Here is a 22,893-nt window from a genome sequence, read left to right as displayed (position 1 = left end):
TAATGGCCAACGCATTGCTAGGAACAGAATTAACGCATCCACACCCGTCAGTGTCCAAGAGAGAAGGGAATCCTTGCACCCCCTGCAGGCCTCCCTCATTGGTCGTGACGTCAGCCTATTGTCTCAGCGCTACACTGTTTTTTCCATTAATGCTCAACTGGACAAGGTCCAGCTCAAACAATAGAGCCGCGGTATGACGTCATCATGCACCTGCACGGTTCAAGGGCGCGTACGCTGTAGACAGGGGACCTGTCAGGAGACAACACAGAGGACAAGACAGCACTATCGTCAAGACAAGAATGTTCCTTGTCAAAAAGAAAAAAAACTACATGTAGAAGGAAAGCATGACAGAACAGGTCTGGGCATGTCAGGGCATGTTTGTCAGACAAGGAGGAAAAAAGTGAAGAGAAACACTTCAACAAAGGAGAAAATCAACATCCAACTATTTCTAAACACAAAACACTCCTCTTATTTGGAAAACAGTGCTCATCACAAATCCGTCCAGGACAATGCACACCATTTCACTATTGCTACACTTTTTTCCAGTAATGGTCAATGCATTGTTACAGACTGCCTGACGTTATCACATCCTGTCTCAACAGGGCAGCGGCAAAGACGAGGACTCCTATTATTTATTGAATCACGAGATTATTTGCTTCGTTCGACTCTTAATGATATTCGTTCTTACATTAAAATCCAACAAAAAAGCACCGTGCATATTAACGATTTTCACTGTAAAGGCTTATCACGATCATTAGAATCACAACACCAGTAAACTACCACTGCTCTTTGAAATAATAATTGTGACCACTCAACATCATCACCAGGCTTATGAATACATTACCCTTTCTATGCTCATATACTCGTTGTCTGAGGCTACACCTGCGAGCAAAAAGGCGTGCAAGGCTGGGGGCAAAGTTCCATTCGCCCTCGACGGAGGACTAGACAGAACGCCGTTACGGGAACATGATTGCACTCCTACTATATTAATGATAATTGCATTGCAGTTTAGAAAGACTATCACGAAAAGTCCGTACTATGCTCAACTATAATGTAGGAGCCTTAAAATTCTACTTTCTATGAAAACTATAATTGCCCTGGTACGTAGATCAATATTAATCAAGTGCTCCATTTTTCTCTCTTCCCATTTCAGCCTTGTCATGCAGGGAAGCAGTCTCAGAACCAAAATAATTAATTTACACTGAGGGTGGCGTGCTATGAATTTCTGTCCTGTGCCCAGGTGCAAGCATTGCTGCAGAAATAGCTATAACAGCTGACTTCCTCAACACACTGTACTCCTAATTACATCTAACAAACAAAGAAACATACAAACCCTCTTCTACCACGCGACTTTCTTCTGCGTAAAATCGGTGAAAATGGGAATGGGCAACAAAAGTTATGTACACTTGTACTTGAATCGCAATGACTTCAAAAACCGAAGAATACGCTAATAAACCAAGAAAAAGACACCCATTTCTGCTCTCAGATAATTCTTGCATAATGCTACATACACAGCCGCATTGCCCTTGCGTAAAGAAAGCACAGGACAAGGGCACAAAAATTCCTTTAAGCGATCAGGGAAAAGGCTTAAGACCTCAGGAATAATAGCAGAGTCACCACACATCGCTACACGGCTAACACAAGAGGACAACAACAGCAAGATACTAGCGGCGGTTAAAATTGCAACACTAATAAACAAGCCCCAACATGCCATGATGACGTCACAAATCAAGAAAAAAGGACGCACACACAGCAGCTCAGGAATGCACAAACAGAGATGCTCTATAGGAATTTCTCCACCCTACTCAGATACCAGCATTTCTGCACAAATACTTATAACTGCAAACAGCTTGCTCCATCAACATATCAAGCAAAGTGAATACTGACACTCAACAACATCTAACAATAAACAAAGAAATTCAATTCTTTCTAATTCCGAATGCCAAAACAGTGTGTAACAGTAATAAAACAGTGCGCCCGAACTGCTTCCCACTCGTGCCGCACGCGGGCCCGTTCTCGCGGTTTGGACACGCGAGGCGCGCGATTCGTTACCATTTCCCCAAGCGAGCGCACTGTTTTATCACTTAAACAGAATCACAGCTGACGTTGTAGTACCCTCGCGATAAATCTTTTACTCCAGCGCCAGCAGAATGTACTCAGAAAAGGCTTCGGGTGTGTAAGGTCAGACCAAGGCGTGTTGATGGGAGAGCCTGCTCTGTTGGGTCCCAAGCTTGCAGTCAGCGATGCTGGAGTTTAATTATTTATTTTATTTATTTATTTATTTATTTATTTATTTATTTATTTCAAATACTGCAGCCTCTACGAGGCTATAGAAGGAGCAGGCATGCTTGGTTACAGAAGTCTTTCGCAGGTAATTCCCTTATAGCACCAGGTAACCTATTCCATTGATCAACTGTATGAGGAAAAAAACTATATTTAAAAACATCTATACGTGAACGCATAGGAACAATGTTCAATGGGTGTGAGTTCCGAAGACTAGACAGCCGTGCAAACGTAAAGTAAAGTTCATGGCGTATGTTAATCTGTTTATGAGCTATTAAATGCAAAAAAATTTAACCTTTCAAGGGCACGCCTCTGCCGCAGTGGAACCACACCCAATGAACTCAGTGCGGAAGATGGAGAAAACTGACAGTCGTAACGTTTCATTAGAAATCTAACTGCCTTACTTTGAATTGATTCCAGAACATTAATGTCACTATTGAAACGAGGGTCCCAAACGACAGAAGCATACTCCAGAATTGGACGTACTATGGTTTTGTATGCAAGGAGCTTGGTATCCGTGGAGGCCAATTTTAACGTTCGTTTCAGGTAGCCCAGCTTCTGCAGAGCGTCAGACGAAACAATTTTGACATGGGTTTTCCAGTTTAGGTTGGAAGAAAAATGCAGACCCAGATATTTATACGCATCAGCCTTATGTATTGCATGACCGTCAAGTATGTAAGAAAATGAAAGAGGGATCTTCCTGTTGGTAAAAGACAGCACAGCGCATTTAGAAAAGTTATCTAGTTGCCACCTTTTACACCAGTTGTGAAACATCAAAAGTGACTGGTTAAGATTGACTTGATCATCCACTGATTTCACTCCAGAATACAAGACGCAGTCGTCTGCATACAATCTTATCTCTGAGGAGACCTCACTGACAACATCATTTATGAATAACAGAAAGAGCCATGGCCCTAGCACAGATCCCTGGGGGACACCCGACAAGACGCTAGATTTGGTCGAGTCAGTCCATCAAACGAAACAAACTCGGTTCGAAATGAAAGATAGTTTTCGATCCAGTACACAATCATATCATTCCTAATTAATGCTTTTAGTTTTAGAATCAGCTTAGCATGGCATACCTTATCAAAGGCTTTACTCACATCAATGAAGATAGCGTCAACTTGGGTTTTATCATTAATCGCACATGCAAGAAAGTGAGTGAATTCCAACAGTTGTGTCACGGTTGAAAATCCCCTGCGAAAACCGTGCTGACGAGAAGATAAAATTGAATGTGTTTCTAAATAATCAGTAATGTGCTTACATAGAATATGTTCAAAGACTTTGCACGATGTTGAAGTTAATGAGATAGGTCTGTAGTTAGCCATCAGTTGTTTGCTACCAGTCTTGTGTATCGGAATTACTTTTGCTACTTTCCATGGTGTGGGAACGACTCCTGTATTTAAAGATTTCTCAAAGATGATTTGCAGGTATTTAGATGCCCATTCAGCGAACCGATATAAAAATATATTGGTCACACAATCTGGACCACTGCTCTTCCTCGTATCCAGTTTCAACAGTTGATTGAGTATTCCTCATTAATCAATTTCTGTATCCTCAAGCACAGGCAATTCAGAAGTGACATGAAATTCTGGAGAAATTCCATCGTCGTGCGAGAACGTAGTAACAAACTGGTTGTTAAAGTCAGTAGCAATAACAAGAGGATCATATTCCAGGTAGTCATTGATCAGAAATGACCTAGTCCGATCATTTTTGGGCAGAATGGACCGCCAGAATAGCTTAGGGTTCGTTTTTATGAGCTGCGGCACAGAAACCTCATACGTTAATTTAGCTTCTCTCAATTTACGCTTAACCTGAGATTTTAAATTATGGAATTCACATGTTAGGATGTGATCGGTACTAACAACCAGACGCACTCTCATCCTCGCAATTCGCCTCTTAAGGTGCAAAAGTTCCCGTGTGTACCACGACTGTGATGGTGTCCTTCTTTTGAATTTCAACGGGACAAATAAAGTTATACACTTCTTAATTATGTTTTGGAATGTAGTATACAAAGAGTCAGCGTCACAAGTATGTGCAAGACCACAAAAGGAGCCGAAGGAAAAGCTTAGTTCACCTATAATGGCAGTTGAGTCTGCATTATCGAAGTCAAGCATGGGTATGCGGACGGTTGGCGCTGGAGGAACATTGATGTTAATGCTAGCGAGCACAGCATTATGGTCAGAGAGCCCATGTATTATCTCGTACAAGCACCCTCTCGTAAATAGATTATTACTCACAAACACTAAATCCAAAATTGTTCCCTGACGTTCGGGAGCAGTTGTAGTGGGCTCCCTAACAATCTGCACTAAATCAAGAGCAATACTTAGGTCGATTAAAGATTCACCCTCTATTTGTCACGATCCCCAGTTAACAAAGTACTCCAGTTGACATGTGGGAGTAAAAGTCACCGAGCATAACGAGTTTACAATTTGCTAGATGATGACATATGATATAATCCTTGATTGCAGGAAAGTAATTTACAGAAGCTCCAGGAGGTCTATATAAAGTACAGATAACAAGAGAGACATTATTAATATACACTTTACAGAATAAACATTCCAGATTATCTAATTCCGGTAACACAAGATGTATGTCTTTTTTAAAAACAAAGTAATACCACCACCTCTAGTTTTTCTGTCCTTTCGAATAATGTTATACTCCGGCGGGGACACCTCACAATCTAATATTGCTTCATGTAGCCACGTTTCGGTAACTGTCACAATAACAACAACAACTTTATTTGCGACCTTGGAGAATGGGGAGTTTCATCGCCACACGCGATACTCTACCCCATTGCTGGATGGAATGGGGGGAATAAAATAACGAGCCCCTTCACAATAACGATCGAAGTCCGATGGTGTCCAGAAATGTCAGAAGAGCTTTGAGCGCAGAGCGTTGCTGGGCTGGATTGGGCCAGGGACCAAGTAATTTCGATAGGGAGAAAAGAAAGGGCGAGAGTCCAGCTGACGAAGAGACTCGGAGAGTGTGGTTCGGGAAGGTTCGTAGTGAGGGCAATGAAGAAGAATATGCTCCAGATCCTCAAGAGCACCACAGTGGCAGCAGGTGGGAGAGTCAACTTGTCTCAAGCGGTAACGCCACTGAGCTGTAAAGGCCACATCGAGGCGCATTCGGTGGTTAATGCAGCATCTTGACGAGAGGTGTTTCGTGGCATGCGGAAAGCGAGCGTGGGATCAACTCTGTTCAACATAGAGGGGGGTAGAATGTCAGTTGTCCGTTGGCGGGAAGCCAGGGGTGTCACTAGGCGTCGCAGAATTGAACGGCGGTCTCCTCTCAGCAGAACAATACGGGTCCGTTTCCGATACGAGAGTGCTGCTTCTGCGGCGTGGTCGGCCTGCTCGTTCCCCACGACACCACAATGGGCTGGAACCCACTGGAGAAGTAGCATGTGGCCTGCGGCGTAGATAGTGTGGTAAGCCATTAACACGTCTGTGACTAGGGGTGCGGATGGGCCTCGTATGCGGAACTCTATGCCATCCTTTTCTTTCTACAACAGATCGCTGATTTTACACCCCGGGAATGGGCAGTCTTTACAGACTCCAAATCTGCACTTCAAGCAATTGAACTGCCACAATATGAGGATTATATGAGTACAGAAAGCTGTGAAACTCTTCAATTTTGTTAAGAATACTCCTAACATTTATGTTGAGAAGCGATAAACTGCCATTTTATTTAATAAACGAAGCGATAAACATAGGCGATAAACGATAAAGCGATTTTATTTCGAGTCATTATCGGCTCACCTATTTAGTGAAGGCCTATGCACACATGTTAAGTGGTTCGATTTAAAAATGATGAGAGCTACAGTGTGTATGTTCACATTTACCCGTTCCACTCTATAGTATTCTTGCAAAATATATGGGTGTAAGGAAATCAAAACGAAAAGAAGTGAATACCATTCTGTATCATAACTGCAGCGCAAAAGCGCGGTACCATTTTCTCTTGGATGTATAGGGAACATGCATCCCTTTCTTTTTTGCTTCGCGCCCTTTCGAGTGATGATATCCTATTACATCCGGAACCAAGACCTATTGTTTTGCGTTGGCATACATGTCTGTACCGTGTTTGGACGATGGTAAGATAATTATTGACCTGAGGAATAATATGTATTTATATGGTTGTGAAAATAGACTTTGTGTTTGTGAGTGTGAAAATATGAGTGTGTGTCTGCGTGTGTGCGCGCGCGCTTTTCTGAACCAGGGACCCCACATGACAAGTAAGTGCTATGTGTTTGCCTTTTCGTGTGACACGATTGATACATTTATGTGCTATTGCGTGAAATAGTGGTTTAAAAAATAAGGGTAGTCGCGTTTGCATTGCTATCTGTAGGATAGGCCGAGCGTTTTTAATGGAATTGCCTCGTGAACCTGGTGAAGTCTTTGTTTTGGGCAGGTTAGTTTATGAGTGCCCGACGCCGGTCCTGTTGCGGTGCGTTTGATATGCTTTCCAGAAGCGGTGTGCGCTTTCTTGTAATGTTGTTCACGCCTGTACCTCCAATTCTATCAGTAGAAATGAAAATGAGTGTTTGTTTGTTAGTATGTGTCTGTCACGTTCGTAGCGCTGTTGAAGCTTTGTTGTCTTTGCAAAAATTCAGACTTTATGGTATTAAGCTGTCCGAGTAGAAGTGACTTTCCCTGCTCGCTTAAGAAAAATTGTGTTACATTTTTCTGTGCTTTCTTCACGCAGGGACAATGCAATTGAGTATTTAGCATTATGCAATAAGTATCTCATAGCAGAAATGGGTGTCTTTGTCACAGTTTATTAGCGCGTGCCTCGTTATTTTATTTGTTCTCTTATAGCTATGCGAGCGAAAGGCGTATAATTTTACGCTGCTCCTTTCTTATTTTCTCTACTTTTACGCAGAAGAAAGCCTCCTGGTAAAAGCTGAATAGTGTTCTATCAGTGAAAGTGAGGTTGTTTGTTTGATTGTGTTGGGTGCTCGGTATGTTGATGAAGTAAGCAGTGCTTAATCTTGCAGTTATTTATTTGGGTTTGGGTGGGTTTTTGAACAGAAATGCTGGTATCTGAGCACAGAGTAGAAATTCCTATATTTCGCTGCTTCCTAAGAAAATTTGTACGTCGTTTTCCGAGCAAAGCGCGTTTAGTTTACTCGAAATAGAAAATGAACTTGTGTATGCTCTATTCTGGCCCAGGCTTAGGCCTTTTCCTTGATGAGCAGTATTTTTTTATGCGATGTCGCATGTCTGGACTTGTTCAGTTGTGTCTTTCTTGCTGAAATTTTTACCCTTCGCTAATATCTTCTTGTTGTCGTTTTGTGTTAACCGATGAGGTTCGTAGCGATGTGCGGTAACGGCCAGTAGAAGCGATTTTCCCTGTTCGTTTTGTGTAGACGCTTGGCCTGCGCTTTCTTTACGGAGGGACAACGCAGCTGTGTGTATCCGCATTATGCAATAATTTTCTGGTGGTAGAAATGGGTGTCTTTTTCTCAGTTGACTAACGTGCGCTACTGTTTCTTGCAGTTACAGCCATTGGAGCGCAAGTGCATGTAATTTTTCACGGCTCTTTCTTCTTTCACTTCTTTTACTCATAATGTAGCTGAGGGGAAACAGTCAGCATCCACGTAGAGCAGAAGGAAGTCGCTTGGCATTCGGAATTAGTGAGAATTGAATTTATTTGTTTGTTGTTAGATGTTGTTGAGTGTCAGTAGTCACTTTGCTTGATATGTTGATAGAGTAAGCTGTTTGCAGTTATAAGTAGTTGTGCAGAAATGCTGGTATCTGAGCGTGGAGGAGAAATTCCTATAGAGCACATCTCCTTGTGCATTCCTGAGCTCTTGTGTGTGCGTGCTTTTCTTCTTGATTTGTAACGTCAGCATGGCATGTTGGGGCTTCTTTATTAGCGTTGCAATTTTACTCGCCGCGAGTATCTTGTTGTTGTATGCCTGTTGTCGTATGTGTGGTGACTCTGCTATTATTCCTGAGGTCTTAAGCCTTTTCCCTGCTCGCTTAAAGGAATTTGTGTGTCCTGCTGCTGTGCTTTCTTTACGCAAGGCCAATGCGGCTGTGTATGTAGCATTATGCAAGAATTATCTGACAGCAGAAATGGGTGTCTTTTTCTTAGTCTGTTAGCGTATTCTTCGGTTTTTGAAGTCATAGCAATTCAAGCACAAGTGCGCATAACTTTTGTTGCCCTTTCCCTTTTTCACCGATTTTACGCAGAAGGAAGTCGCATGGTACAGCTGAATTTGTGAGAAGAGGGTTTGTATGTTTTTTGTTTGTTAGATGTAATTAGGAGCAGGGTGTGTTGAGCAAGTAAGCTGCTGTAGGTATTTGTGCAGAAATGCTTGCATCTGAGCATAGGACAGAAATTCCTAGCACGCCACCCTCAGTGTCAATTAATTATTTTGGTTCTGAGACTGCTTCACTGCATGACAAGGCTGAAATGGGAAGAGAGAAAAATTGGAGCGCTTGTTTAATAGTTATCCAGGTAAGAGAGCAATTATAGTTTCCATAGAAAGTAGAATTTTAAGGCTCCTAAATTATAGTTGAGCATAGTATGGACTTTTCGTGATAGTCTTCCTAAACTGCAATGCAATAATCATTAATATAGTAGGAGTGCAATAATGTTCCCGTAACGGTGTTCTGTCTAGTCCTCCGTCGAGGGCGAATGGAACTTTGCCCCCAGGCGTGTGTGCCTTTTTCCTCGTAGGTGTGGCCTCAGACAGCGAGTATATGAGCATAGAAAGTGCCATGTATTACATCAGCCTGGTGATGATGTTGAGTGGTCACAATTATTATTTCAAAGAGCAGTGGTAGTTTACTGATGTTGTGATTCTAATGACCATGATAAGCCTTTAGAGTGAAAATCGTTAATCTGCACGTTGCTTTTTGTTGAATTTTAATGTAAGAATGAATATCATTAAGAGTCGGACAAAGGAAATAATCTTGCGATTCAACAAATAATAGGAATCTTTGTCTTTGCCGCTGCCTTTTTCAGACAGGATGCGATAACGTCAGGCAGTCCGTAGCGATGGATTGACCGTCACTGGAAAAAAGTGCAGCAATAGCAAAATGGTGTGCTTCGTCCTGGACGGATTTGTGATGAGCACTGTTTTCCAAATAAGAGGAGTGTTTTGTGTTTAGAAATAGTTGGATGTTGATTTTCTACTTTGTTGAAGTGTTTCTCTTCACTTTTTTCCTCCTTGTCTGACAAACATGCCCTGACATGCCCAGACCTGTTCTGTCATGCTTTCCTTCTACGTGTAGTTTTTTTTTCTTTTTGACAAGGAACATTCTTGTCTTGACGACAGTGCTGTCTTGTCCCCTGTGTTGTCCCCTGACAGGTCCCCTGTCTACAGGGTACGCGCTCTTGAACCGTGCAGGTGCATGATGACGTCATACCGCGGCTCTATTGTTTGAGCTGGACCTTGTCCAGTTGAGCGTTAATGGAAAAAACAGTGTAGCCCTGAAACAATAGGCTGTCGTCACGACCAATGAGGAAGGCCTGCAGGGGGTGCAAGGATTCCCTTCTCTCTTGGACACTGACTGGTGTGGATGCGTTAATTCTGTTCCTAGCAATGCGTTGGCCGTTAGTGGAAGAGCGTAGCTGCGGTGGGATTCCGTTTGCCTCTGATGGGGTGCTGATGTGTGGTTTGTTACTGGTGAATGGTGTGTGACGATTGTGGTGGATTTTGTGACGAACGCGGTGATGTGATGTGATGACGCGGTGTACGTGAAAAGTGATGGTGAGTGTCTTTTTCACTCTGTTCAACTGTTTTTCTGTGTTTGCTTTCCTCTGTTGCCCAGCGCTCGTACGATTTTTCCTCGTCCTGACATGTCCTGACATGCTCCTCTGTCATGTCCTGACCTGCATGCTTTCCTTTGTTGACGCTCTGTATTTTTTTTTCGTTTCATGGACATGAAAGGTTCATGTTGATCGTTCTTGTCTTGATGATGACGCTAGTGCTGCTGCACCCTTGATTTAAATGGGAATAATGCAGAATGATTCCTAATAAGTTTGCGATTAAATTAGTTCGGAAAGTAACTGCAAGTGGCACAGATGCATGACTTTATCGAGGAGAAAAAAGCATTACAATTCAGTTCTGAGCCTGGCTCTCGGATGGAAAGGACGTATCGTTCTGCGCTCCTGTGACTGCTGTTGTGGTGTAACTAATTCTTTCGCCAACCTTGTCCCCCATTTTTTATGATTTTCATGCCCATGCATGTCTGGTACTGGTTGCTGTTGTCCAGACATCCCAGCCATTTTCTATCTTCTTCTGCCTTGGGAACGAGAGCAGCGCTAATGTGATTCTTAATAATTTTGTCATGAGATTAGTTGAGAAAGTAGCCGCCAGGGGGTGGAGATGCGTGACTTTATAGAGGAGAAAAAAACATTATGATTCAGTTCGGTGTCTGGCTGTCGGATGGAGCAGTCGCATCCTGCTGCGCTCCCCATGACTGCTGTTCTTAACTAATTCTTTTTGTTGTTAGCTATTGATGGTTAGAATATTTACTCTTGCTTTGCCAGCCTCTGTATTATGAGTGCGCTAACCTGCCCAGATATGTCACGATGACGTCACAACTGACGTCACAGGATGTCCAGGACTGGTGGGTCACAGTGATGGTGGGTTGTAATGCTTTCCAACCTGCCTCTGTGCTCCGTCGCCCAGCGATGGTGAGCGGCCGTTCCGGATCGCTTTCTTCATGATGGCCGTCGTCGGTCTTCAACTAAGCTGCTTCTCTCCACTCTATCTCCATATATTTATTTATCATTTTTTATGGACTTTCGTAGTCCACAACGCTCTGCTGGCCTGGACACGAGTCAGATGCTCCCCAATTAGAGTAGTGACTCACTGAAGTGTGCTGATTAATGTGAGGGGCCCCAATTACCTCTAATTGCTAATTAAATCGTGTTCAGGCCAGCTGAGTGTTGTGAACTACGAAAGTCCATAAAAAATGAAAAATAAATAGATGGAGATAGAGTGGAGAGAAGCAGCTTACTACTCGTCGCATGTTCCCCATTGTCTGGAAAGAGTCATTAGAGAACAGCAGTCTCACTAGATCAGAAGAAATATGTAACAGTTTGGCTTCGTACTGTACACAGCACGTATAACTGATTAGGCTGCTGTTACTCTGGTGCTACGGTATACCCCGAGAAAGCCTCAGTGACAGTGAAATGGTTCAACGTGTTGTATTTATTCCCATGAAATTGTTAATGGCCAGTCATGGAATATAAACATAGTCGTCTAACTAGAGCAGACGGCTGGTATACAGGCGAAAGCACGTCGTATTGGATGCACGTGTGGCGAAACAGATATATCGTTGCTGGAGTTCTGGGTTTGCGGAGAGCAGACAGTTGAACGAATCCGTAGTTATCGTGATCCATGTGTGCTCAGGCTGTCGAGAGAAACCGTCCGGCATTAGTTTTGCAGAACAGATCAGCGATGTATCAAGGTTGTCCCTTATTCCATAGAATTGTGGACTAAGGGACTTATTCCACCATATATATATATATATATATATATATATATATACAATCCCAAAATTCGCGGTCACCCCCCCGCCGGCGCACTCCGTCACTATACTCAGCCGCTATGCGGGAAGCGGCCTTACAGGATGTGAATTCAATGGGAGACAGCGTTTATGCCAATTAACAGCAAAACAGAATAAAATTTTTAAGATGTCATCGTCTAATAGAGAAGAACACCATGTAAAGAACCCCTGGAGACATGAAAGGCGCCAGCAGAATATAAGCCTAGTGCACCCTGGCCAAATGAATTTTAATGCATTGCGCCTATGGGGATTCCGTCGATTTTTGCATATCGCCCATGTTTAGACTACAATTTTTCGACAAAGGCAGTCAAATTCTGGAAATGTCATCGCCTATTTTCGTTCAGCACGTCCTCCAGGCCACATACCAACCACGGCACGATGTGTGAGTGTTAATCCTGATGCACCCAGGGCCTTCAAAGTTGCGACTCAGACAGGGTTCCCCCCCTAGGCGCTCGACGGACTAAGTCCCAGTATTATCGTAATACGGATGCGCTGAGACTGTACGGCCGGTCTCAAGGAGTTCGAAACGAGAACGGTCATTTTTTCCAGAACTCGAAGGGACTGACAGAACAGACAACTTTATTTTGAGTGAGTAATATACAAATGATACTGTTTTGTATTTTATATCGCTTTTATATTAAACTATACAACTTGATAAAACTGTCCATTTCGAGTGCCGTTTTGGAAGCGATTTTGTCAAACGCGACCTCTCAGGGTGCAACAGGGGAACAAGGTACGGGGTTCAAACCCCGTGATGTTACTTTCACATATACATATTACAAAATTAGCTTAGGACATCTTTAATATGATTTTTATATCAAATGATATTAAGCCCCAAAGTTGACGAAATTGGCCACTTGGCCATTTCGAGTGCCGTTTTGGAAGCGATTTTGTCAAACGCAACCTCTCAGGCTGCAACAGGGGAACAAGGTACGGGGTTCAAACCCCGTGATCTTACTTTCCCATATACATATTACAAAATTAGCTTAGGACATCTTTAATATTATTTTTATATCAAATGATATTAAGCCCCAAAGTTGACGAAATTGGCCACTTGGCCATTTCGAGTGCCGTTTTGGAAGCGATTTTGTCAAACGCAACCTCTCAGGGTGCAACAGGGGAACAGGGTACGGGGTTCAAACCCCGTGATCTTACTTTCACATATACATACTACAAAATTAGATTAGGACATCTTTAATATTATTTTTATATCAAATGATATTAAGCCTCGAAGTTGACGAAATTGGCAATTTGGCCATTTCGAGTGCCGGTTTGGAAGCCATTTTGTCAAACGCGACCTCTCAGGGTGCAACAGGGGAACAAGATACGGGGAACAAACCCCGTGATCTTACTTTCACATATACATACTACAAAATCAGCTTAGGACATCTTTAATATTATTTTTATATCAAATGATATTAAGCCTCGAAGTTGACGAAATTCGCCACTTGGCCATTTCGAGTGCCGTTTTGGAAGCGATTTTGTCAAACGCGACCTCTCAGGGTGCAACAGTGAAACAAGGTACGGGGTTCAAACCCCGTGATCTTACTTTCACATATACATATTACAAAATTAGCTTAGGACATCTTTAATATTATTTTTATATCAAATGACATTAAGCCCCAAAGTTGACGAAATTGGCCACTTGGCCATTTCGAGTGCCGTTTTGGAAGCGATTTTGTCAAACGCGACCTCTCAGGGTGCAACAGGGGAACAAGGTACGGGGTTAAAACCCCGTGATCTTACTTTCACATATACATATTACAAAATTAGCTTAGGATATCTTTAATATTATTTTTATATCAAATGATATTAAGCCTCGAAGTTGACGAAATTGGCCACTTGGCAATTTCGAGTGCCGCTTTGGAAACGATTTTGTCAAATGCGACCTCTCAGGGTGCAACAGGGGAACAACGTACGGGGTTTAAACACTGTGATCTTACTTTCACATATACATATTACAAAATTAGCTTAGGACATCTTTAATATTATTTTTATATCAAATGATATTAAGCCCCGAAGTTGACGAAATTGGCAATTTGGCCATTTCGAGTGCCGGTTTGGAAGCCATTTTGTCAAACGCGCCCTCTAAGGGTGCAACAGGGGAACAAGATACGGGAAACAAACCCCGTGATCTTACTTTCACATATACATACTACAAAATCAGCTTAGGACATCTTTAATATTATTTTTATATCAAATGATATTAAGCCCCAAAGTTGACGAAATTGGCCACTTGGCCATTTCGAGTGCCGTTTTGGAAGCGATTTTGTCAAACGCAACCTCTCAGGCTGCAACAGGGGAACAAGGTACGGGGTTCAAACCCCGTGATCTTACTTTCACATATACATATTACAAAATTAGCTTAGGACATCTTTAATATTATTTTTATATCAAATGATATTAAGCCCCAAAGTTGACGAAATTGGCCACTTGGCCATTTCGAGTGCCGTTTTGGAAGCGATTTTGTCAAACGCAACCTCTCAGGGTGCAACAGGGGAACAGGGTACGGGGTTCAAACCCCGTGATCTTACTTTCACATATACATACTACAAAATTAGATTAGGACATCTTTAATATTATTTTTATATCAAATGATATTAAGCCTCGAAGTTGACGAAATTGGCAATTTGGCCATTTCGAGTGCCGGTTTGGAAGCCATTTTGTCAAACGCGACCTCTCAGGGTGCAACAGGGGAACAAGATACGGGGAACAAACCCCGTGATCTTACTTTCACATATACATACTACAAAATCAGCTTAGGACATCTTTAATATTATTTTTATATCAAATGATATTAAGCCTCGAAGTTGACGAAATTCGCCACTTGGCCATTTCGAGTGCCGTTTCGGAAGCGATTTTGTCAAACGCGACCTCTCAGGGTGCAACAGTGAAACAAGGTACGGGGTTCAAACCCCGTGATCTTACTTTCACATATACATATTACAAAATTAGCTTAGGACATCTTTAATATTATTTTTATATCAAATGACATTAAGCCCCAAAGTTGACGAAATTGGCCACTTGGCCATTTCGAGTGCCGTTTTGGAAGCGATTTTGTCAAACGCGACCTCTCAGGGTGCAACAGGGGAACAAGGTACGGGGTTCAAACCCCGTGATCTTACTTTCACATATACATATTACAAAATTAGCTTAGTACATCTTTAATATTATTTTTATATCAAATGATATTAAGCCCCAAAGTTGACGAAATTGGCCACTTGGCCATTTCGAGTGCCGTTTTGGAAGCGATTTTGTCAAACGCAACCTCTCAGGCTGCAACAGGGGAACAAGGTACGGGGTTCAAACCCCGTGATCTTACTTTCCCATATACATATTACAAAATTAGCTTAGGACATCTTTAATATTATTTTTATATCAAATGATATTAAGCCCCAAAGTTGACGAAATTGGCCACTTGGCCATTTCGAGTGCCGTTTTGGAAGCGATTTTGTCAAACGCAACCTCTCAGGGTGCAACAGGGGAACAGGGTACGGGGTTCAAACCCCGTGATCTTACTTTCACATATACATACTACAAAATTAGATTAGGACATCTTTAATATTATTTTTATATCAAATGATATTAAGCCTCGAAGTTGACGAAATTGGCAATTTGGCCATTTCGAGTGCCGGTTTGGAAGCCATTTTGTCAAACGCGACCTCTCAGGGTGCAACAGGGGAACAAGATACGGGGAACAAACCCCGTGATCTTACTTTCACATATACATACTACAAAATCAGCTTAGGACATCTTTAATATTATTTTTATATCAAATGATATTAAGCCTCGAAGTTGACGAAATTCGCCACTTGGCCATTTCGAGTGCCGTTTTGGAAGCGATTTTGTCAAACGCGACCTCTCAGGGTGCAACAGTGAAACAAGGTACGGGGTTCAAACCCCGTGATCTTACTTTCACATATACATATTACAAAATTAGCTTAGGACATCTTTAATATTATTTTTATATCAAATGACATTAAGCCCCAAAGTTGACGAAATTGGCCACTTGGCCATTTCGAGTGCCGTTTTGGAAGCGATTTTGTCAAACGCGACCTCTCAGGGTGCAACAGGGGAACAAGGTACGGGGTTCAAACCCCGTGATCTTACTTTCACATATACATATTACAAAATTAGCTTAGGACATCTTTAATATTATTTTTATATCAAATGATATTAAGCCCCAAAGTTGACGAAATTGGCCACTTGGCCATTTCGAGTGCCGTTTTGGAAGCGATTTTGTCAAACGCAACCTCTCAGGGTGCAACAGAGGAACAAGATACGGGGAACAAACCCCGTGATCTTACTTTCACATATACATACTACAAAATCAGCTTAGGACATCTTTAATATTATTTTTATATCAAATGATATTAAGCCCCAAAGTTGACGAAATTGGCCACTTGGCCATTTCGAGTGCCGGTTTGGAAGCCATTTTGTCAAACGCGACCTCTAAGGGTGCAACAGGGGAACAAGATACGGGGTTCAAACCCCGTGATCTTACTTTCACATATACATACTACAAAATCAGCTTAGGACATCTTTAATATTACTGTTATATCAAATGATATTAAGCCCCAAAGTTGACGAAATTGGCCACTTGGCCATTTCGAGTGCCGTTTTGGAAGCGATTTTGTCAAACGCGACCTCTCAGGGTGCAACAGGGGAACAAGGTACGGGGTTCAAACCCCGTGATCTTACTTTCACATATACATATTACGAAATTAGCTTAGGACATCTTTAATATTAGTTTTATATCAAATGATATTAAGCCCCGAAGTTGACGAAATTGGCAATTTGGCCATTTCGAGTGCCGTTTTGGAAGCGATTTTGTCAAACGCGACCTCTCAGGGTGCAACAGGGGAACAAGATACGGGGAACAAACCCCGTGATCTTACTTTCACATATACATACTACAAAATCAGCTTAGGACATCTTTAATATTATTTTTATATCAAATGATATTAAGCCTCGAAGTTGACGAAATTCGCCACTTGGCCATTTCGAGTGCCGTTTTGGAAGCGATTTTGTCAAACGCGACCTCTCAGGGTGCAACAGTGAAACAAGGTACGGGGTTCAAACCCCGTGATCTTACTTTCACATATACATATTACAAAATTAGCTTAGGACATCTTTAATATTATTTTTATATCAAATGACATTAAGCCCCAAAGTTGACGAAATTGGCCACTTGGCCATTTCGAGTGCCGTTTTGGAAGCGATTTTGTCAAACGCGACCTCTCAGGGTGCAACAGGGGAACAAGGTACGGGGTTCAAACCCCGTGATCTTACTTTCACATATACATATTACAAAATTAGCTTAGGACATCTTTAATATTATTTTTATATCAAATGATATTAAGCCCCAAAGTTGACGAAATTGGCCACTTGGCCATTTCGAGTGCCGTTTTGGAAGCGATTTTGTCAAACGCAACCTCTCAGGGTGCAACAGGGGAACAAGATACGGGGAACAAACCCCGTGATCTTACTTTCACATATACATACTACAAAATCAGCTTAGGACATCTTTAATATTATTTTTATATCAAATGATATTAAGCCCCAAAGTTGACGAAATTGGCCACTTGGCCATTTCGAGTGCCGGTTTGGAAGCCATTTTGTCAAACGCGACCTCTAAGGGTGCAACAGGGGAACAAGATACGGGGTTCAAACCCCGTGATCTTACTTTCACATATACATACTACAAAATCAGCTTAGGACATCTTTAATATTACTGTTATATCAAATGACATTAAGCCCCAAAGTTGACGAAATTGGCCACTTGGCCATTTCGAGTGCCGTTTTGGAAGCGATTTTGTCAAACGCGACCTCTCAGGGTGCAACAGGGGAACAAGGTACGGGGTTCAAACCCCGTGATCTTACTTTCACATATACATATTACGAAATTAGCTTAGGACATCTTTAATATTAGTTTTATATCAAATGATATTAAGCCCCGAAGTTGACGAAATTGGCAATTTGGCCATTTCGAGTGCCGTTTTGGAAGCGATTTTGTCAAACGCGACCCCTCAGGGTGCAACAGGGGAACAAGGTACGGGGTTCAAACCCCGTGATCCTACTTTCACATATACATATTACAAAATTACCTTAGGACATCTTTAATATTATTTTTATATCAAATGATATTATGCCCTGAAGTTGACGAAATTGGCAATTTGGCCATTTCGAGTGCCGGTTTGGAAGCCATTTTGTCAAACGCGACCTCTGAGGGTGCAACAGGGGAACAAGATACGGGGTTCAAACCCCGTGATCTTACTTTCACATATACATACTACAAAATCAGCTTAGGACGCTTTAGGACGCTTTCACATATACATACTACAAAATCAGCTAGGACGCTGCTTAGCGAGTGTCGTTTTGGAAGCAGTTTCTTCAAACGCGACCTCTCCATGTACGCCCTGGCACCAGGATTAAAGGGGCTTCGCACGTTTTAAAGGGCTCGATCTGCTGCCGAACGTTGCGGTAGCCTCTGTTACAATCCCAGTACAAGCCGTTCATAGTATCTTTTTGGCACCATGATACATATCATTTGAGTCATTGTAAAGGGCCCTGCTCCCGCCTTTTCCAAATTTTGCGGTGGTTTCCGATGCAATCACAGGAGAGGGGCATAACATAAGCCGTCGCGTCTTTATATGTGTGTAAAATGTCTGCCACCGTGATTAAAGGGGTTTTTGTCCGTTTTAAAGGGCTCTGCTGTAGCCTTTTATGGAGTTTGCGGCCGCATCCGTTATAATTCCAGTAGAATGGCAATAGCATAAGCCGTTGCGTATACTTATATGACTTTGGAACTATGATACAAGGGGTATCGACCGTTTTAAAGGGATCTGCTGCCGCATTTTCCGTATTTTGCGGTTGTCTCTGTTACAATCCCAGTAGAAGGGCTTAGCACAAGCCATTGATGACATGTCATCGGCAGCATGATACAAGGGGTCTCGCCCGTTCTGAAGGGCTATGCTGCATCCTTTTCCGATATTTGCGGTCGCCTGTGTTATGATCTCGGTAGAATGACATAGTATAAGTTGCTGATAATATGTCTTTGGCAGCATGACACAAGGGGTTTTGCTCGTTTAAGAGAGCTCTGCTTCCACGTTTTCCGAATTTGGCGATCGCCTGTGTTATAACTCCAGCAGAATAGCATTGCACCCAAGCCACTGATAACTTTCTTTCTTTCGCTCCATGATACAGGGAGTATCGCCCGTTTTAAAAGGCCTTGCTGCCGCCGTATCCAAATTTTGCGGTCCCCTCTTGCGCAATTCCGGTAGAAAGGCATAGCATAAGCCGTCATGAATATGCCTTTTGGTACCATGATACAAGGGGTTTCGTACAATTTAAAGGACTCTGCTGCTGCCTTTTCCGAATTTTGTGGTGGCTTCTGTTGCGATCCCTGTAGAAGAGCATCATAAGCCGTTCATAATATCTCTTTGGAACCATGATTAAAGAGGTTTCGCCCGTTCTAAAGGGGCTCTGCTGCGGTCTTTTACGGATTTTGCGGTCGCCTCCGTTACAATCCCAGTGGGAAGGGCAATAGCATAAGCCGTCTCGAATATGCGTTTGGCACCATGATACAAAGGGTTTTGCCCGTTTTAGAGGGCTCTGCCGGCGCCTTTTCCAAATTTTGCGGTCACCACTGTTAAAATCCCAGTACAAGGGCCTAGTATAAGTCGTTGATAATGGCTTCGCATGCAGAATACACCAGTGACTCTTTGTGGTGTATTTCTTGGTTGCCCCTGCAATCATCGGGGTTGCAGAAAGGTTACTTTTTACTTTTCTCAAAGATGTTGGCAAGTGATGCAATGTTTCAGAAGGAGACTGTGGGTCATTTCTTGCAGGTAGACGTGTAAGCGAATCATGGACTTCTTTATGCGTGCTGCACTTCGAGAAAAATTGGTTGATTACCATGAACAGTGAAATTCAAACGGCTTCGTAACGGATATGTATTTTCATCTATGATGTCTTTTCCTCAGACTTTAGCACCAGTGCTCGTAGGTGTCTGTTGCCGTGTAAATGTTCGGACTGCCGGCGATTTGCCGTGCAAGTTCACTTTAGTGCCCCGTATCTTGGCAAGTTTTTTTCCTTGCCATATCGTCGCGGCTCTCTCATGCTGAATTCAAACGGAAGGTATCAGCTTTTAGTCCGTTGCGCAACTCGTATCAGCAGCGAAGAGGAACGACAATTTCTTCTTTGTCATTGTTGTTGCGGCTGGCACTATCATCAATGCGCATAGGAGCCAAGATGCGGTACCCGGCGTGATAAGATGTCTGCGTGATTTCGAGTGGAGCGAACCATAGGGTGGTATATCTATATCGATACATACATACAGGGTGTCCCAGAAAACGTGTCATTGAATTATAATAAAAAAACTACACCACCTAGAGTCATGCGGTCAACGGTATTTGTTCTTACTGGGTTTTTGCCACCTCCTAATGTGAATGTCGTGTAACGTAAGTTTAATTATGTAAATTTTTGTGAGCTTAAGTCGGAAATTTGCCTAGTAAAGGTCACTTTTTTACCCCACCAATGTGAAGAGTGTGTCTAATTTACTCAAATTAATGATAATTGACAGGGATATTCAGGAGCTATCCCATCGGAAAAAATAGCCGAACATCATGCTCTGCGGAGGTCGCACAGAATAGCGCACGATGAATTTTTCAGCGCAATCTGTGTCAGTCCGACGAAAGGAGGTTGGAAACCCAGCCCACCCCGGCATCGCAGAAAGAGATAACGCAGGCATGGATTATCACGTCCGACTTTCGCTGGGATAATGCTTTCCCTCTCCCAGTTTTAGGAACTGTTACTTTTTCAACTATCACTCTGTGGGCTGGCTTCGGAACCTCCTTTCGTCGGACTGCGAGCGATTGCGCTCAGAAAGACATCGCGCGTTATGGTTCGGTGCTCCGAAAAGCATGATATTCGGCTATTTGTTCCGATGAGATAGCTCGTGAATATCACTGTCAACTATCATGAATTTGAGTGAATTCGGCACGCTCTTCATATTGTTGGGGTAAAAAAGTTACCTTCCTTTGGCAAATTTCTGAGTTCAGTTCGCAAATATTTGCATAATTAAACTTGGGGTACCTGACATTAACTTTACAAGGTGGCAAAAACCCAATAAGAACAAATGCCGTTGACCGCATGATTCTAGGTGACGTAGTTTTTTTATTATAATTCAATGACACGTTTTCTGGGACACCCTGTATATGGGTATATGCATTGGTGGCCAGGCTGTATCGGGAAATCTCATGAATTACAGGGGAGTGGTTGGAAAAATTCAGGGGGAGTGTACACCTCCCTGGGGGGTGGGGGTAATGACCCTGGAAAGGACCGCAATTATAGCAAAGTACCTTAGCGTAAACAGCTGAGCGGTATAGTTATTAGGCATTCGCATATACAATTCGTCAATGAAAAACTTCACTTGACACACCAACAGAAACAAATGAGCTTCTTTTCCCAATGAGACATTGAAAATTTGAAAGGCGTTGCAAGTTCTTCGTACATAGTTCTTCACGAACGATTATCCCAACGTTCAGGAGCACTGAAATTGTCGGTTTACACACTGTATTGTTGATTTTGCTTGCATTTTCAACGTGAAAAAGAAAACAAAATCAGGGAAAGAGAAATAATTAAAAATTTTCACACAATGACCCTCGTACATAACTACTCCATCTATTTTTTTTTCTTTTTTTTCTCTGCGCCTCTCTGTGCTCCGTATATAGTTTTTCGCGCATGATATCCGGAGAGGCTGCTGCTATGCTGTAAGCCCATAAACTTAGTGTAATAATTAAGATGATGTCATTCTCTGCACTTGTCTCCACTATTACTTCTCAATTATCATATTACTTACAGTGTAGTTTATCAAAATGCACGTTCAGACCAGATCGCTATAACTACTTGTTGAGGTTCATGAGTCACAAGAACTGCTCGAATGTGAATGTACTTCCTAACGTCGACAGGAGCAGCACTACATCGAGCAAGGGTAAAAACAATGCCTGAAAACCTGGTTTCATTCCGAATTCTTCATTATTGGTGTGTGCGTGTGTGTGTGGGGGGGGGGGGGGCAGCTTTATTCTATTTAGTGGTCAAGAGCCCTCGGGACACAGAATAGCTGACTGCAAGCCATGCACATGCGGCCCGCGTGTGTGAGAGCCCTGATTGCCCTGATCTAAGCATTGCTTCATCTTAAGCGAGAAATAAATAATGTACTTGAGGGCGCGTAGCACTTGTTTAGCGTTATCTCCAAATCTGGTGTTTAGTTCTGCTCCAAAATCTCTGGTCCAAAGAAGTCGCGTTTGATCAAATCATTGCCACTCGCAGACGCCACCACTCGCCCATCGCCAAATTGTCCATATCTTCCATTTCATTTAGTAATAACTCTGGATATAAACGTGATATCGAAGATGTCATCACTTAATTACGTAGTCTGTATATCCATGCTTAATAGCTATGAGTCCGCGGCCCATACCTGTTTCCCTTGCTAGAGCCTGCGAAGTAGCGTTTGGTCAAATCATTCATTTTCAAGCTACCAAAGAACAAACAGGAGACAAGATCACACACAAGTCGCTCTGTTGTTGTTTCGTGTTTGTTCTTTGGTCGCTTGTGGATTTACACCAACCAGCCCAATCTATATACTTCAAACATTTTGCCAAATCGTCGCCCAAGTGTGAACTCACTGGCGCCAATTTGTCAGTTTCCTCTATTTTAGCTCGTAATAACTCTTGATACCAATTTGATACTGACGGTATCATCATGAAATTACGTAGTCTGTGTATCGTCTGCGGACCGTAGCTGCTGTCCTTGCTGCACTCTTAGAACTCGCATTTAGTCAATTTGTCGTCCAGAAGGCTATCACAGGCGCCAACCTACCAATTTCATCCGGCAATCTCCCGATATCTGGAAAGTCTCATACGCGTTCCCACAGTTATACATCGCGTCTTATTCTTTATCTCACGCGAATGCTCCCGGGCGTGTTATCGGTGTTGTTATCAGGTCGGGGCGCGAAAAGGGAATTGTTCGCCTCAGATATGTCCTCCTCTCCCTGCCCAGATCTGTTCCTCCTCAC

At 42.6% G+C, this 22,893-nt stretch overlaps 1 protein-coding gene and 1 long non-coding RNA gene across 2 annotated transcripts in view; both read left to right on the top strand.

Moving 5' to 3' along the window:
• Positions 1 to 22,893, top strand: part of LOC135378948 (uncharacterized) — a 67,333-nt gene that overhangs the window by 9,079 nt on the left and 35,361 nt on the right. The window lies entirely within an intron of this gene.
• LOC135378950 (uncharacterized) lies at positions 6,397 to 9,274 on the top strand. Its single transcript, XR_010418649.1, has 4 exons — positions 6,397 to 6,520; positions 7,861 to 7,921; positions 8,484 to 8,522; positions 9,262 to 9,274. It is a non-coding gene; the product is annotated as an uncharacterized LOC135378950 (long non-coding RNA).

This window comes from Ornithodoros turicata, chromosome 1 (assembly GCF_037126465.1).
Source record: "Ornithodoros turicata isolate Travis chromosome 1, ASM3712646v1, whole genome shotgun sequence".
Lineage (NCBI taxonomy): Eukaryota > Metazoa > Arthropoda > Arachnida > Ixodida > Argasidae > Ornithodoros > Ornithodoros turicata.
The sequence above is the reverse complement of the archived record's forward strand: the minus strand, read 5'-3'. Positions and strand labels throughout refer to the sequence as shown.